At 32.6% G+C, this 18,262-nt stretch overlaps 1 pseudogene; it reads right to left on the bottom strand.

Moving 5' to 3' along the window:
* Positions 1–1,785: 1,785 nt before the first annotated feature.
* Positions 1,786–6,952, bottom strand: LOC129872569 (uncharacterized; annotated as a pseudogene).
* Positions 6,953–18,262: the final 11,310 nt, after the last annotated feature.

An 18,262-nucleotide genomic window follows, 5' to 3' on the forward strand; every position in this document is an offset into this window, starting at 1 on the left:
CATATGCATATAAGTCGTATTAAAATAGGTATGCAATATGCACAAATTAATATGAATAAGTAAATTGGTAAAATATAATTAATTAAGTAATATTTATACAAAGAAAACACACACACGTATAATATATACTAAATAATGCGGAAAAAATATATATTTGAATGTACAAAGCTTGTTATTTTCATAAACGGTAAAAAAAAGATGTTAATAATATTGACAAATAGAAAAAATATATTATGAGCTATGAACGCCAAAATATATAATTTTTTTATTATTATTATTATTATTGTAAAAATAAAATAAAATAATATATATATATATATATATAAATAAATAATTTTAAAAAATGCTTATCTATTAAGATAGTAATTCAAAATAAAAAATAAAAAATTATAGGTCGATCAAAATTGAGTGTCAACAGTCACATGTTCATGCTGAGGTAAATAGGACTTGGATGATGACATCAAACATTGCAGAATCAGTCCATTCAAGAACAAGACATGTCAAAGTTCTTTTAGTCTTGCACCTCCTAGAATTTATGAGACAACTTGTTCAAATATGGAATAACAATAATAGGTCAAAATATAAAAGACACACGCAATTGAGAGAAGATGGATTCAAAAAATCAAAAATAACATGCAATAATTGTGGACAATAAGGTCTCAACAGGAAGACTTGCAAGAATGTTAGGCCATTGAATTAAGAATAAAGAATGACATTTGAAATAAAGAATAAACTCTGTTTGTTTTAGGTCATTAGTTTTCTACAAGAATTCATTTTTTAGTTCAAGTTTAATTCATTTTTTGTGATCTATAGATCACTGAAGACTTTTTCATTAGCTACAATTTTCATTCGTGTCTAATTCTCTTCTAATTCAATTTTAGTGTGTATGTAATTCATTTTTAGTTCAAGTCTAATTCATTTTTGTGTTCTATGAATTACTGGAGGCTTTTTCAATAGCTACATTTTTTATTCTTGTCTAATTTTCTTCTAATTCAACTTTACTGTGTATGTAATTCATTTTTGTGTTTCTATAGATCAATGAAAGCTTTTTCATTAGCCACACTTTTTATTCGTGTCTAATTCTATTCTAATTTAACTTTAATATGTATGTAATTTATTTGTCATTCAAGTTTAATTCATAATGAAGGTTTCAGTTTGATAACACTACTGAAACACATCACTGAAGGCTTTTTCATTAGCTATAATTTTTATTCATGTCTAATTCTCTTTTAATTCACAGTGTGTATGTAATTCATTTAGTTCAAATCCAATTCATTTTTGTGTTCTATGGATTTCTGGAGGGTTTTTCAATAGCTACATTTTTTATTATTGTTTAATTCTCTTCTAATTCAAATTTAGTGTGTATGTAATTTATTTTTGTGTTTTTATAGATCACTGAAGGCTTTTTCATTAGCCACACTTTTTATTTGTGTCTAATTCTATTTTAATTCAACTTTAATATGTATGTAATTTATTTTTCATTCAAGTTTAATTCATTTTTCATTCAAGTTTAATTCATAATGAAGGTTTCAGTTTGATAACACTACCGAAATACTTTAACATTAATGTAGTTATGTATTGCATTATAAAAAAAGAAGAAGATATATTTTACATGAACAAAAAACTATATTAAAAGTGTATTTTACATGTACAAAAATTATCTTAAAAAAGATAGCACAAAACAATCTTCAAAACCTAACTAATAGATCAGCTATAAACTGTTTTTAGACAACATAGTTTTCATAGACATTTTAACTAATATAACTACATGTAATTTTTGCTTCTTCACTGCATATTTCCATTGTAGAGCCCAAACCTCTTTCGGAGACTGTCTGCACTTAGTTGTTGATTTGCAATATCCTGGCTATTGCTCACTAACTTCACAAATGCAGCCACAAAAACTCTACAGTTCCTACAAAATTTAAAATATAAAATCATTATAAAAATACTATTGAGTTTAATAAGACCAATACAAAAAATAGTATTTATTTGATAAACAATTAAACTTACAATACATTTTCTTGTTGTTTTGGAATCTTATGAACTTAGATTCAATGAGCTCAAACTCATTTTTTTTATTGTATTTAGGTGATTTCTTCAATTCAGGATGCTTATTATAGAACTTGACCATACTCAAGTAGTATGGTAAAACTGATGAAATCATGCCAGTAGTATTTTGAGTCAGAAAATTCACCCCCCCCCTCTAGTCGAATATGAATCATACACCTTCAAACACCTTTCAACAATATCAAACACAATAAAAATCCAATGATAACCCTCTTTAATGTTTACTAGAAAGAGAACATAATAAACTTTGTCCCATGAGGTGCTTGCCAACAAATGGCGTCCGCATATATACTCAGCAATCGTATCCAAAGTTTTGATTTCAAATTTCTTCTTATTTTTATGAGCTTCATAAAGTTGAAAATAAGATTGAGCAATCTTTGTCTTGAATAGACAATCAGTAGTTGTAAATCGAATATTATTTTTGGTTTCGTACTTTTTCTTCTTTCTAATATAATAAAAAATGACGTCAAGATGCTGCAAAAGATTTAAAATGATTTCAAGTGTCAGATAATACTTTAAATCTGTAGCAAGTGTCAGTCAATTCAGTGAGCTCATTAAAGCTTGTCCAGAAAAATGGGAGAAGAAGTTGATTCAGAAAAATGAGAGTGTTCAACTGGAGTTTAAATAACTAACCTCATTATTCAATGCTTGACCAGAATGTGCCAATTTGAAAAACCATTCTTTTGCTTGTACATTGCAAACACCTAATTCAAATGCTGGCTTGAGGACATTAGCAACATCTGGATACGATTTCTTTCCCCTTTAAATCCTAAAAAAATGAAATTTTCAGTCAGTTAACTCATTTAAACTAAAGAAATTTTTTGACATATAAAACAACAAACATAAATAAATTACCTCTTTTTGTACCCGTATAAATCCACGAAGTGAATGAATCTATCAAATCAGATTCATCATCTACTCTGATTACAAGTGAAAAAGGATGTTTTATGTCAAATATTTGACGTGTTACACATAAAGTCTCTCCAGATTCAAAATGCAATATATAAGGAGATTTAATTGACTTTCCTAAAAAAAATTTCCTTGCACGCTTCTTCGGTGTCACTTTCTTTTTATTTTTGTCAACAGTGACTTTCTTTTTCCTTTTTCTTTTCCTCAATAGTGGCTGCCTTTTTCTTTTTGTTTTCTTCAACAGTGGCTTTCTTTCTTAGATATGATGTTTCTGCCTTACGGATCTGAAAAAAATCTTCAGCACACAACATGAAGTCATTAAGCATTTGAGGAGTTTTTTGACAACCCTTTACGCATCGGCATCAGTAGACGCACCACAATCTAATTCACCTTTGTTAAATGCATTACTATTATGTTATGCCTTAACTGAATTAAGATCAGCAGTCTCTTCTCCTATATACAAAATAAATCTTTTAGTAATGCATTAAGGGAGGAGCATGTAGAGTAATTAGAGATCAAAGAAGTTTATTTAAACTTTTAAAATAAAACTAATACCATTTATATCAGCAACAACCTTAGATAAAACTTGTTCAATAGTAATTCCTGCAACATCTTCATCTGTACATAATATGAACAATTTAAACAAAGTTGAATGAAAGTATATGAAATGTGTATTATATTTGTATTAAACCCTTCATTACCAATTTTGCTTTCAGAATTTCCAACAGTAGCAAATTTAACGAAAGCTTTAAACAATTGAGATTTTTCATATCGAGCTGATTCTACAACTTGACTGTCATGCCCTCTTGACATATGTATTGATGCATCAACACAAGAAAAAAAATGTTGTGTGTAATTAAAATATATTACAAAAAAAATATGTGAATAAAAGTTTGGGGAAAAGCAAAAGAGTAATAGTGTAAAAAAAATCTTGACTGGTGTATTTAATTTAACTTTCTTAAAGGGTGTACCACACCCCAAAAATTCACTTATTTTGGATCGGAGGGAGTAATAATCAGAAACCACCTGCTTTGATATGAGAAGTGCTCTACCAGTTTAAGATACTTCTTACAAGTAGCCATCAAAAGTTGTTTTTCTGTTTCAATCAAAATTATCATTTACTTCTTTTATTTAGACACCAAGTTATATTTCAATTTCCAATTGTTCATCTACGAGTAATGAGCTTCATTATGAATACCTATTTCAGTTTAAACCAGATTTCGAAGTTACACAACTTTAAACAACCTCCAACTAAGAGCTTCATCAAAAGAAAACCTTTTAGCTGAGTTGCTCAAATGGAGTTAGCCATCAGCTATATTTTCTAGCATATTTGGTGCCTTGTAGAAGGAGAGACATAAGAATTATAATTGCAAGGGCTTAGGCCAAACTTTTGCTTGTAAAATCTTTGTTCACTTTAAAGTTTATGGCAAGTTACTGAGTAGAGGTCTACACCCTTACCAAATTTTAATGTATTAACAATTTGAGACCTAATGTTCTAGTTATATAGATTTGTGGTGCATTTCCAAATATTATATAAGGACACATAAAAACAAGGAGATCTCTTGCATATCCACACCTTAATTGGTTTAATTATATTTTCAAATGCATATACGCATGCCATCTTTTATTGCTTTTCCCCGTCCCTTGACCGAACTAACTCTTCTTGGTAAACCTTAAGGAATATGCAGCAAACGCAATACATCTTCAAACCAGCTAATTTGAGCTTGAACATGATAGGCTTTACTGCTGATATGGTGGCTAATTTTAGCAAGTGATTTTCATGGTAAGTGGAAAACTAATCAATTTTAGCAGATAATGTTCTATGTTGCTCGAACTCTTAAAAAATATAGTTAGGAGCGTGTCGAATCCTCTAAGAATAGTGCATTTTTGGAAGACCCAACATGGGTGCGACAATATTTTTGGAGAGTCTAAGAAAAATAGGTCATTTTTGATTCCTTGAGGAGAGTAAGGGAGAAGGAAGATTGAAAAATCCAAATGGACAATTACCCAGCTATCCTGCTGTTATTTCAATTCCCTAATTTATTTCACTAACAAACTTAGAAAATGGATGACACCTATCCACTTTTACCTTCACTCCTTTTTATCCCAAGTTACACATAGCATTCAATAAGTATAAGCATTTTCATTATCATGGGAACAGAGAATTTTTAACATATTAAAAATCTCCAACTTCAAACAACAAGCTCTGTTACAATGAAAAATCTCCTCCATCTCATTTACATCTAATTTCTCTATTCAAGATACTTTAACCAAATTTATGGAGTGAAATGGAAGACGATTAACTAGACACTACATTAGAGTATGAAAATCACTAAAGCTAAACTGTATAGGACAGTGCTAGTCAATGTCACTTGAAAACTATAGCACACAAACAATTCTAGTTTGGTAAAAGAACTCATCCATATTAGCACAGAGAATACAAGCACGCAATCCACTATTCAGCTCTATAATGCCTATGATTATGAATAGTAATACTACTAGCTAAACCATATACAATAACAGCATACCTTGTGTAATCCCACAAAGAAGGTATGGGGAAGGTAGAGTCTTCGCAGACCTTACCCCTACTTTGGGAGGTAGAGTCAACTTTAGTGTATGTAATTCATTTTTGTGTTTCTATATATCACTGAAGGCTTTTTCATTAGGTACACTTTTCATTAATGTATAATTCCATTCTAATTCAACTTTAATATGTATGTAATTTATTTTTTATTCAAGTTTAATTCATTTTTCATTCAAGTTTAATTCAAATGCAGGTTTCAGTTTGATAATACTACTGAAACACATCACTGAAGGCTTTTTTATTAGCTACAATTTTTATTCATGTCTAATTCATAAAAATGTAACTCATCTACATTAGCACAGAGAATACAAGCACACAGTCCACTAGTCAATTCCAAGGTCTATGATTATGAATAGTAATACTAGCAACTAAAACCATACAGTAAATTATATTCATAGTCAAAGTTCACAATTCTTCTAAGTGAAAACATGTGAAAAAACAATATTTACTTCAATTGTAAAGCAAATACAAAATCCATCAAGCAAAAGGCAAAAAAGAGCGAAGATTCACGAGCTACCACCAGCAAAAATGAAGCTAACCCAATTCAAGAACTCCTCTACATTAGCACAGAGAATACAAGTACACAATTCACTATTCAATTCCAAGGTCTATGATTATGAATAGTAACACTAACAGCTAAAATCATGCAGCAAATTATATTCATAGTCAAAGTTCACCATTCTTCTAAGTGAAAATATGTGAATAAAAAATTCAAGCTTAAACTACAACTTAGATAAGTAAAAACTCTAAACAGTAAATAAACTTAAGTCCCTTCCAGCAACCAAAACAAGATAATATAGATGTATTTAAAACATGAAAGAACCTCCATTGAAGTCTAATCCACTCAAAAATGTCTCGCCAGCCTATTTGTTAGATGATTCCCTGGCTTTTTGAGTAAAAGAACTGTTGATGTCTTTCTTAGCAAACAACAAAGAAATATCCTTCAATAATTATTTGTTGGAATTCATCACAAATTCTTTCATTTGAATAGATTGTAAGTCTATCTTCTCTTCAAGAGCTTTGTGATTTTCATTCGCCTAGTATATAATCAAATATAACACAAATATTAGAATAACAATTTTGAAAAAGATAAAGCCTAAAGGCAAGTTAGCTTATACCTTTACAAGTTTTTTCTCAACTCTATAACCTCCCTGGTCAACATATCTAGACTATGCTTTGATCCTTTCGGCTCCAATTTTAAAATTTTAGAATGGTAATCACGAGGTTCAGAAAGCCTCAATTTAGATACCTCATCTTCACTCGCCACTATATTCTCAAACTGAAATTAAAATACAGAAACAAATAGATGTATTAACTTGAGTTAAACTAATATATATATATATGTCATAAATTATATTAACTTTGTATAGATACTTTGCATTTTGTAGGCATGAAGATGTCATTTTCAATATGCTTTTGCCAAGGACTTTCAGCAATTGTTTTCCACCTCAAAATTCTTGGAATAAAATCAAAAATTCTAAGAGCTAAATCTTCATCGACTCTATAACAACACTCAAAAATCTAAATTTGAAGGGCAAGAGGCAATCCACCTAATCTATAGTACTGATTGGTTGAATTAAGCTTGTGCCTCACATTATCAAGCAACTTCTTGTAGACATCTAAACCCCACGGGTAAGAATTGAATTGTCCACTTTTCATAAGGTAGAAATCTCTATTACTAATTTGGTATTCATTGTTCTCATATGAGAATAAAAAATCATTAATAAAGAATAAAATAACTAGTGAAACGGCGGAATCATCATCTATGAATTATTTGATAAAAACAACTCGCGTAGATGATTATTTTGAACAGTGATTTATTCAGAGAAATAATTGCTCAACAACCGATAAGTATAATCTGAAACATTAATAGAGCAACCATCACTAACACAATTTAAGCCTATAATTTACCCAAATTTCCTAAGCCTGAAAAACAACATCTTCTCATTTAATTCAACAACAAATACATCATCTAGTGTGTGTTTTAACTCTCTGTTCATAAGACAATGAATAAGTTGGAGTTGTGTGGTCACTTTTGGAAGGTCAAGAAAGTAACCAAAACAAGTATTCCTAAACAACTCGAGTTGTTTTTTAGATTAAAAAAAGTTTTATTTTCTCAATCACGTCATGATTAGTATATGACGACCACCTACTTGAAGAATACAAAACATCTGGATGTCTCCAAAATTTACGATCCTGCATATAAATAATATCAATCTATCACTATAGATAATTATATGTTAACATGAACCTCAAATAGGACTTAAAAGATATATGAGATTTCAAGGAAAGAAGAGTAGCTTTATTAGTGCTAATATTAGCTAGTGAAGAAGTATGGTAATGAAACATAATGAAAACTGCAAGAGAAAACAGAAGATTGCAAATTCTACCTATGACTGTTTTTATATTGGAATGTCTTTTATATGACAATAATTGATAATACAAAGCAATGATCTTAGAAGATCTATTTATTGATATCAAATTTGCCTTTGGTCTTAAGCTCAATAATAAGATAAGATAAATACAAAAGATTAAGGGATTATGAATCTAACGTAAGAAGTGATTTTAAAACAAAGAAACTGCACTCGACAATAAATCAGAATTTTATCAAACTACACTTGATTTAAAGTGAACATACAGAGATACTGTAGAGTGTAGATATATAAAAAGGAGCTAGTCATGCAATAGTTATACATCTAAAGATTTCTTCAGCAATCAAGGAAAAAGAAAAAGAAACAGACATGACTCCGATGTAAAATAAAAGCAAATCAAATATTTCATTTAAAAATGAACTACTGCCAATGTGTACTCCTCAAGTTTCAAGGAAAACACATCATCACAAACATACTAAACTTTAATGATTGCTTTGCTTTGTGCAAAAAAAGGGATATTACTATTTCATTTTCACTCCTCTTGTAGTAATGGAAGACTCTTGAAAGCAGTCTTAGCTTAGATTAAATTATTCTCATTGAAAAACTAATAGTTGTGAGGGAGAATAAGTTTGAAGAATCATATGGTAAAGAAATCTGCTTTGGATTCATTTTTGCCTGCAGTTTTTGCTGGTCTATATGTGGCTAGTTCTAAAAAAATTAGATTTATGGGAGGATGATGAATGAGATTATTGATTGTTCCAATAAGTAGGAAGATGCTAACATAGGTTGCATATTAGAATTAAAGATTACTGACTCTAATTGTCTTCTAATTCAACTTTAATATGTGTGTAATACACATTTTAGTTCAAAGTTTAATTTATTTTTGTGGTGTACAAATCACTGAAAACTTTTTTCATTAGCTATAGGTTTCATTCGTCTATAATTCCCTTCTAATTCAACTTTAATGTGAGTAATACACATTTTCATTCAAAGTTTAATTTATTTTTGTGGTGTACAAATAACTGATATCTTTTTTCAATTAACTACAGATTTCATTCATCTCTTATTCTCTTCTAATTCAACTTTAATATATGTGTAATACATTTTAGTTCAAAGTTTAATTCATTTATATTTATTTATTTATTTAAAAAAATAAGCAAATTGCAACACAAAAGATCTAACAATTCATGGCAAAACTCCCAACAATTACTGATATAATAAGCTTGATCAAATAAATTTAGACTATAATAAAAGTATTAAATACATAAAAAAAATTCAACATCTAGCACACAAGTTCAAAACAACAACAAACTAAGAAAATACACATAAACGGATTGAAAATGCTATCAGTTAAATAATGTGATGATAGAATGACATACTAGATATAAACTCTCCGGTAGAACTGTATTTTTGCACAATCGATTTTGAATTTTTGGATTCTTCTCCTGAGCAACTGTAGGTTTCACTTTCTTTGACTGAAATTGAGAGGTAAATCCTCAAAATCATCATCACTGTCAACAAATTTCTTAGATGCCGATGCAACATCAACTCCTTTTCTTTTCGATTTAGATTTAGAACTCAATTCACTTGTTTTTTTCTTACTTCTACCACCCTTTTTCTTCACATGCAATGCTTAAAATTTTTGATTAACCTCAAAACCAACTTCTTCTGGAGATTGATTTGCAAAAATTCTCAAACTAAAAGTTGGACTGACATTCACTTCACCACTATCGATTGAATCAACAATTCGAATTCGTGGGCTTCTTCTAGGAGATTTCTGACCTTTCATTATAATTGTGCACCTAAAACCTATGAGTTCCGTCTGAAATAAACAAAAAGATGAAGGAATAAGGGAAGAATGAAGAAGAGATGAAGGAATAAGAAAGAGAGACGCAGAAACTGAAGAAAAACCCTTATAGAGAGAGAGATAAGGCCCTTTCCTCTTCCTCAAATAAAAAGTGTATATAATGTCTTCTTTAATTAAAATATTGTTACTGATTGTTAAAAATGGTAATAAAATAAAAGTATATTTAAAAATGATAAATATTTTTTAAAACACATTCAATTAAGTGTTTTTTCCTTGAAGTAATATGCTGGCATGTGGGACTTAAACAATATAGGTTGAGCCAGTCTATGTGACAAATAAAATAAAAATCTAAAAATAAAATAAAATACTAAAATAAAGAAATAACAAGAGGAATCCAAATTCAAAGTTACTTGCACCATCATATATTACAAGTTAATTTTTCTATGTAGCCTAGCTATATTGTTACTCATTAAATATTTAATTTCCTTATTAATATCTCTATTTGGATCGAGTGGTGTCATGCCAAAAATTATACAATTTCACAGAAATTTTATGCCTAAAATATTTGTATAATAACACCATATAATATTATGTTGTAGGTATTAATATTTTAAAATTAAAATTAAAATTAAAATTAAAACTTATACAAAATATTTTTTAAAAGAAAATGTGTGTAGACCTAGTGCGCCCCCAACCCACGTAGTGATGAGTTGAACTTTTGCTAATTTGCAAAAATTGTATAAAGAATTGATGAGACGATTTTAATAGTTTTGAAATTTATGGGAATTTTATGTTTATGAGCAAAAAATACAACTTAAAATTCCAAATTATATATTCAAATAAAATTCCAACTTCATCTCATATAACTTCATTTCATTATTCCAAATCATGATTTCATGATCTCACACAGCCAAGCGGAACCTAAATATAACTTATCTTTACTTAATACAACAACAACATACCTTGTATTTGATACCCTTTTCATAATTCTGATTAATTAAAATTCACGTCACATGAAGGCCGTTTGATGTAATTTTAGCATCAAGAGTTTGATCGACACCATTTATATGTAGGTTAGCTAATCCCTCCTTATCATTGGTGACAGACGATAAAAAAGGCTGGAAACAAAAAGATGACGTTGTCATTAACATATTATTTCATTAAAAGCTTTAAGTCTTGATTACAATTGAACTCATCAAGATAGCATATTTTGTTGCACATTCATTCAAGCAGCTTCCCATCAACTTCTTATCTGGCAAAAGTTTGTTAAGAAAAATAATAACTCAGAGATTAATTTATATTAACTTTACTTGTTAGGACACACACACAAAGCAAATCAACATAACTCCTTTTAAGTCTCGGTACATTTTTGTTGAACCGGGATGAATGGAGTATCTAGAATTATGAGCCTCCATCAAGATCAAACTTCTTAGGCCATCAACATCTGGAACACATATCCGACCTTGGTAGTATAGAACCCCATCTCCCCCTTGGAAAAAGACCTCTATCTTCTTTTCCTTTACCAACTTCTTTATCTCGATAAACTTTGGGTCAAGATCTTGCTTGGATTTAACATCCACCACCAAAGAGGATTCTGACCTATTTTGAACAACCATACCCCCATCATTATGTAACAACCCCTAAAATGTTGTATGTCGGTATTTCAATTCTCGACTAAAATAATACAGCTTCTGTATTTTGGGCATAACTTTTCATAGGTTGGTCCAAATTAGGTGATTCAAATTTCTGGGTAATCACAATATCCTTACCTACAACTTTCATGAAGAGCATAACTACAAATTCGGAGTATAAGTAGGTCAAATAAATTAATCTTTGCAAGATATAGTGCTGTGATGGAATTGAGTGTTGATAGAAGAAAATTCATATCTCACTGTAGGTTGCTCCAAATTGGTTGATTCTTGAACTATATGAAACTAGACTTCCATATCTACAATTCTTATGAAGACACCAAATCCTAATAAGGAATTTATCTTATTCAAACGCAGCTTCGAAAACGAGTATTCTGTTAAAAAGAACTCATCTTACCTACCATGGAAACATCTAGATGCATTTGACATCATGCATGACATAAATTGTCCTCCATTTAACATCATCCATGACATCAATATATTCCATTAAATTTTCAGATTTTTCTTTATAATTATTTTATTTATTGTTAGGTCCCTCTTTCCCACCTATAAATACCCACCTTATTTCCTCATTTTATTCATCAAGCTTTCTTAAGCATTTCTTCTCTCTATATACTTCTTCTCAAATATAGTTTTAGTTTTAGTAGTATAAAAATACTATTCCGATGATTCTTATACTCCGGGTAGTACACAAAACGCTCCGGCGAGAAAAAAAGGCTAGGGGTCCAAGAGTGTTCCAATTCGGAGTAAACCTTCGGATTTAAGGTATGTAAGGCTTTCATAGCATCGGATTGAGTTCGTCCATGCGCCCAATATTTAAATTTATTATAATTGAGTTATAATTGAGTTTTATCCAAATCTTGAATTCTAAATGAATTAATTCTTCTTCTATGGAGTTAGATATATTTATGCATTAATATTATTATTATTGTTATCTCTCATATTATTGGAATTATTGTTCATGGCTATTTTCCCATGAATCCTAATTGATTTGATGTTCATGAATATTTTTACACATGTTTTGAGTAAAGATGTTGGCTTTTTATTATTTTTATTGATAAAAAGAGAGTTATATGAATTAATACTATATATGTATTTTATTGAGTTTTGAAAAAGCAAAAGAGTTGAATTTGAATGAATTTGAGAAAATGATATTTTGAGCAAGATGTTTTGATGAGATGTAAATGATGTTTTTGGAAGTATAATGATTGATGAACATGAAATGAGATGAGTTTGATGATTTAAATTAAAGTCCAATGAGACTAGATGATGAGTTTAATATGAGCACATATTTTGGGAGTAGTATTGAGCACCGAATTGGGTAAGAGTTTAATTGACTCAAACCCCAGAACTACGTAGCCAGCGTAGGATGGAGGCTATGCCTCTTAAGTCCCAAAAAGAGGACTTTGATGAATGGATCCAAGATGGTGATGTCCTTTACCCTAGCAAGGTATTGGATGGATGTGGCAACGACATCGCTTCGTTGTATCATCGCTAGCTCATAAGTGATGGTTGTCGGTTAGAGAAACTCCCACTGAGTAAGCATTGCTTATTACTATTATTTTTATTATTATATTTTAAACTTGCATTACATATTCATGTTGAGATGATATTGAGTTCTGAGCTGAGTTTTCTTGAGAGGAGTTTTTTTGATATCTGTCCTTACCTTCCTGCCATTTTATATACTCGTACATTCCACGTACTGACGTCATTCGACCTGCATCATTTTATGATGCAGATACAGGTGTTAGAGATCCTCAACAAACGCATCGTTGAAGATCATTTCTTTTCAGCTATTTGGTGAGTCCTTCTTGTATTCGAAGGAACTCCTTATCCTTTTATTATTGTTGAGTGTGATATTTCTTTTGAGGTAGCCATGGACATGTCATTGGCACCATCTAAGAGTATTAGAGGCTTCATAGACAGAGTCTGATGATGTAATCGGAGTAGTTCTCCTTAGAAACTAGTTCTTATAAAAGTTATCTATTTTTCCTTTGATTATGACTAGCCCACATTAGTATTCTTAAGTCTTCCGCTGATGAATAAATAAGAAATAAGACCAAGTGGTTCTCTCGGAAGCCAGAAATGGTTTCTGAGTGCCGGCCACGCCTAGGGTACCCTCTCAGGGCGTGACACATTAGTACCACACAACTTCACCCCTAATCTAGCCAATCGGTGAACATCTTTCACCAACTCCCTCTTACTTTCATCCACATGGGCCATACTCCCCATAGACACTCTACTAAGTGCATCAACAACCACATTAGCTTTACCCGAATGATAGTGCACACTCATGTCATAGTCCTTAAGGAGTTCTAGCCACCTCCTTTGCCTTAGGTTAAGGTCCTTTTGGGTGAACACATACTGAAGACTCTTATGATCAGTATACACATCCACATGCACCCCATAGAGGTAATGCCTCCAAATCTTCAGAGAAAAAACAACGGCCGCCAATTCAAGGTCATGGGTAGGGTAGTTACGCTCATGCACCTTTAATTGCCTAGAAGCATAGGCTATGACCTTGCCGTTTTGCATTAAGACACAACCTAAACCAATCTTTGAAGCATCACAATAAACTACAAACCCTTCTAATCCTTCTGGGAGAGTCAAAATAGGAGCAGAGGTAAGTCAATCTTTTAAGGTCTGGAAACTCTTCTCACACTCATCTGTCCATATGAATTTGGATTTCTTTTGGGTCAATTTTGTCATAGGAGATGAGATCGAAGAAAAGCCTTTGACGAACAGTCTATAGTACCCGGCTAGACCTAAGAAGCTCCTAATGTCTGAAGGAGATAATGGTCTAGGCCAATTTTTGACTGCCTCTATTTTCTTAGGATCAGCTTTGATTCCATCACCGGACACTACGTGACCAAGAAATGCTACCTCCTTTAACCAAAATTCACACTTACTAAATTTTGCAAATAATTGTTTATCTCTCAATATTTGAAGCACAACTCTCAAGTGATTTTTATGTTCTTCCTCACCCCAAGAGTAAATTAAAATATCATCAATGAAGACTACTATAAAGGTATCAAGGTAAGGTTTGAACACCCTATTCATCAAGTCCAAAAACATCGCCGGTGCATTCGTCAACCCAAAACTCATCACCACAAACTCATAGTGACCATACCTTGTTCGGAAGGCTGTTTTGGGAATATCACACTCTTTTACCCGTAGTTGGTGATAGCCGGACCGAAGGTCAATCTTGGAGAAGTGACTTGCCCCTTACAATTGATCAAACAAGTCATCTATTCTAGGGAGTGGGTACTTATTCTTAATGGTTATCTTATTTAATTGCCGGTAGTCTATGCATATTCGAAGTGACCCATCCTTCTTTCTTACAAATAGAACAGGAGCACCCCATGGCGAAATACTTGGTCTTATGAACCCCTTATCCAACAAGTCCTTTAATTGTTCCTTTAACTCTTTCAATTCTGCTGGGGCCATACGGTAAGGAGGAATAGAGATAGGTTGGGTATCAGGGAGGAGATCGATACCAAAATCAACTTCCCTTTCGGGAGGGACACCAGGAAGGTCATCGGGAAAGACATCGGGGAATTCATTGACTATAGGAACTGACTCAAGAGAAGGACTTTTAGAGTTGACATCCCTAACCCTCACAATGTGGTAAATACATCCCTTAGAAATTATTTTGCGGGCCTTAAGATAAGAAATAAACTGACCCTTCACCACCAAATCATGACCCTGCCATTCAATAACAGGCTCATTTGGAAATTGGAATTTGACTCGACGATTCCTACAATCTATGGAAGCATAAGATGCATGTAACCAATCCATCCCTAGAATGACATTGAAATCTATCATGTCAAGCTCAATGAGATCACAAGGAATAACTTTATGCAAGATAGACACAAGGCAACCCCTATAGACCTTTCTAGCAATAACTGACTCACCAACAGGGGTAGACACCAAATAAGGCTCTAATAGCATTTCAGGTAAAACATCAAATCTATTAGCAATAAATGGAGTAACAAAAGATAAATTTGCACCCGGATCTAATAGTGCATACATATCAAAAGAAAAGACCTTTAACATACCGGTAATGACATTGGGTGCATCCTCAATCTCTTATCTCCCATGCAAGGCGTAAAAGCGATTGGTGCGTTGGACACCTCCTTGGTCTTGTTGACCATGAGCAATTTGTCCTTGAGTCCTACCACCACCATCTCTATAATCCTTAGCATGGTGGCCCAGCTTGTCACACTTAAAGCATGCATTGGATCTGGCTAAGCATTCCCCTTTGTGAGTCCTTCCACACTTCTTGCAAGTGGGGAAAGTTTGAGTAGCAACATTCTCTCTTGGAATTATTGGTTTACCACTCTTGTCCTTGTTGAACTTTGGAGGAGGAGTATTGGTGGAACCTTGTCCCATAAATCGTTGCCCACCTTGACCTTTGCCATTGTTACCATGATCGGACCTTTGAGGGTTAAACCCTCCACCATCCATTCTAGCCTTTTTGAACCCCCTTGAGCTCTCTCTAAGTTTCTCTTCTTTGATTTGTTCTGCGTAAGTCATTAACCAAGAGATGTCTATCTCTTTGACCAACATGGCCATTTTGTACTCCTTGGACACCAAGCTTGAGACACCGGAAATAAACTTGCTCATCCTAGCTCTTGGGTCAGAGACCATAAAAGGAGCATACTTTGACAACTTAGTGAATTTGAGAGCATACTCCCTCACGCTCATACTCCCTTGACGGAGGTTGATAAACTCTTGGATTTTGGCCTCCCTTAACTCTAATGGGAAGAAGCGTTCTAGAAAGGCACCTTTGAACTCTTCCCATCCTATCGATCCTATTTCTTCATCCCTCTCAACAACCCATTGTTCGTACCACACTCGAGCTACACCTTTGAGTTGATAGGCCACTAGCTCGGCCTTCTCATTTGGTGGCACACCCATGATAGCCACAATCTGGTACACCTCATTAATGAACTCCATAGGGTCCTCATCTAGTTTAGAACCATCAAACTCGGGTGGATTCATCCTTTGGAAATCCCGAATTCTAGAGGCTGGATTTTGCATTTGGGGAGGAGGAACCCCTAGATTCCCTTGGTTAGCTACGACTTGAGCTAACAAAGTAATAACACTGCGAAACTCGGCATGGGTTACCCCATCCTCATGATGTTAGGCATTAGGAATCGGAGGAGTTTGGTCCTCATCGTCAACCCTTGCTCTTCGAGGTGGTCTTCCACGAGTCATTATCTAAAGAACACAAAATGGGTCATTAGTTAAAGGAAAGCTTAGGATGCTCTAAGGCACGACATGAATTTAAAAGAAGTGAAAATTTTCCTAAATGCCTCATAGTCTCTTATTCATAATTGTGGCGCACTTCACAACCATGAACAAGAACCTATTCGACGCGGCATGTTGGACTTCCAAGGATCATTCAAAACCTCAGGCTCTGATACCAAGTTTGTCACGACCCAAACCTAGGGCCTAGATGTGACATGGCGAATGAGGAACCCGAAAGTACCTCAAACAAGCCTCTTAGCATTCTTTTAGCCTTTTATAGGTAATGATGATAAATAAACAAGCGGAAATCATAATAATAAATCTTCAACTTACATATGTCCAACAATACCTCTAACTATTAGATTTAATGGGGCTAAGACAAGTTCTTAGCTCACCCTCAATTATAATAGAAGAAATGCCATAATAAAATATCTTAACATATCATAAGCTAGAAAGATAAAGGAATATTATTCCCGGAACATGGGAACTCACCAAAAGTAGTCTTCAATGGAATATCAACTAGCCACATGGAGGAGAATGAAGAGGAGCACCGATCCCTACATGGTGATACCATGCGAGCTATTACATGAAATCCAACATAACCCCCTACGTTGGCTGGGGAGACTACTTGCCAGGTAGAACTCCGTTAACTTCATTCATTTCTTTAACTTTAACTTTAAGGGCTATTTATGGATCCATTAGCCTAAGCCTACAGGGGCTCCTATGTTGACACATAGTTAATGAGACAAGGGGTTGCTACTAGGATTCCCTTACCGAATCCCACCTCAATGCCTCATTCGGTGCTAAGTCAATCCCACGGAATAGTTTAATACTTTAAAATATTCATAGCATATAACTTGAGAATTCAAATATCATATTCGGTAGAATAGCTCATTAAAACATTTGATAATTCAAATATGCAAGAATTGTCCTTATTGCATAAAGAATCCATATATCATTTCATCATTCTTTCATTTCATAAGACTCCCTTTTTTATCATAGATATTGCTTTCATAAATATTTATTTGGAGTCAAAACTTTCAAGTCAAACTTTATTAAAAACATAGTAAACTAGGTGGGTTCAAATCACTTCAACTTGCAAATATGTATGTAAATAAATATACATAAATACTTTGAAATTCATTAATTAAAAATCATGCTTTAAACAACCCACCATGAATTTCAAGAACCTTTAAATAGATAAATAGAGGAATTATTTGCAAGCCATCAATTCATACATATGAAATTATGTTGCATCAAAATAGACCAATAATTATTAGTTTAACCATGATTCATACTATTAAGTAAAAATAAGAATTACCATAAGAAACTATTACTTGAAACCAAGAGACTTAATTGAAAGAGTTTTTGGACTACATGGGTGGAAGAACCCATGGATAAACACCCACATGACTTAGAGTAAAGCTTAAAGAAAATAAACATAATTTATCATATAATCAAAATAATTTAGACATGAGAGTGGAAGGAATACTCTCATTGAAGCCTTACATACCTGGAAACCGAAGCTTTAGTTGGTACCGAAAGACTTAATGAACACTCTTGAGTCCTATCTTCTCTCCTTGTCGGAACGTTTTGTGTACTACTCGGAGTATATGAATCA

This window comes from Solanum dulcamara, chromosome 11, assembly GCF_947179165.1.
Source record: "Solanum dulcamara chromosome 11, daSolDulc1.2, whole genome shotgun sequence".
Lineage (NCBI taxonomy): Eukaryota > Viridiplantae > Streptophyta > Magnoliopsida > Solanales > Solanaceae > Solanum > Solanum dulcamara.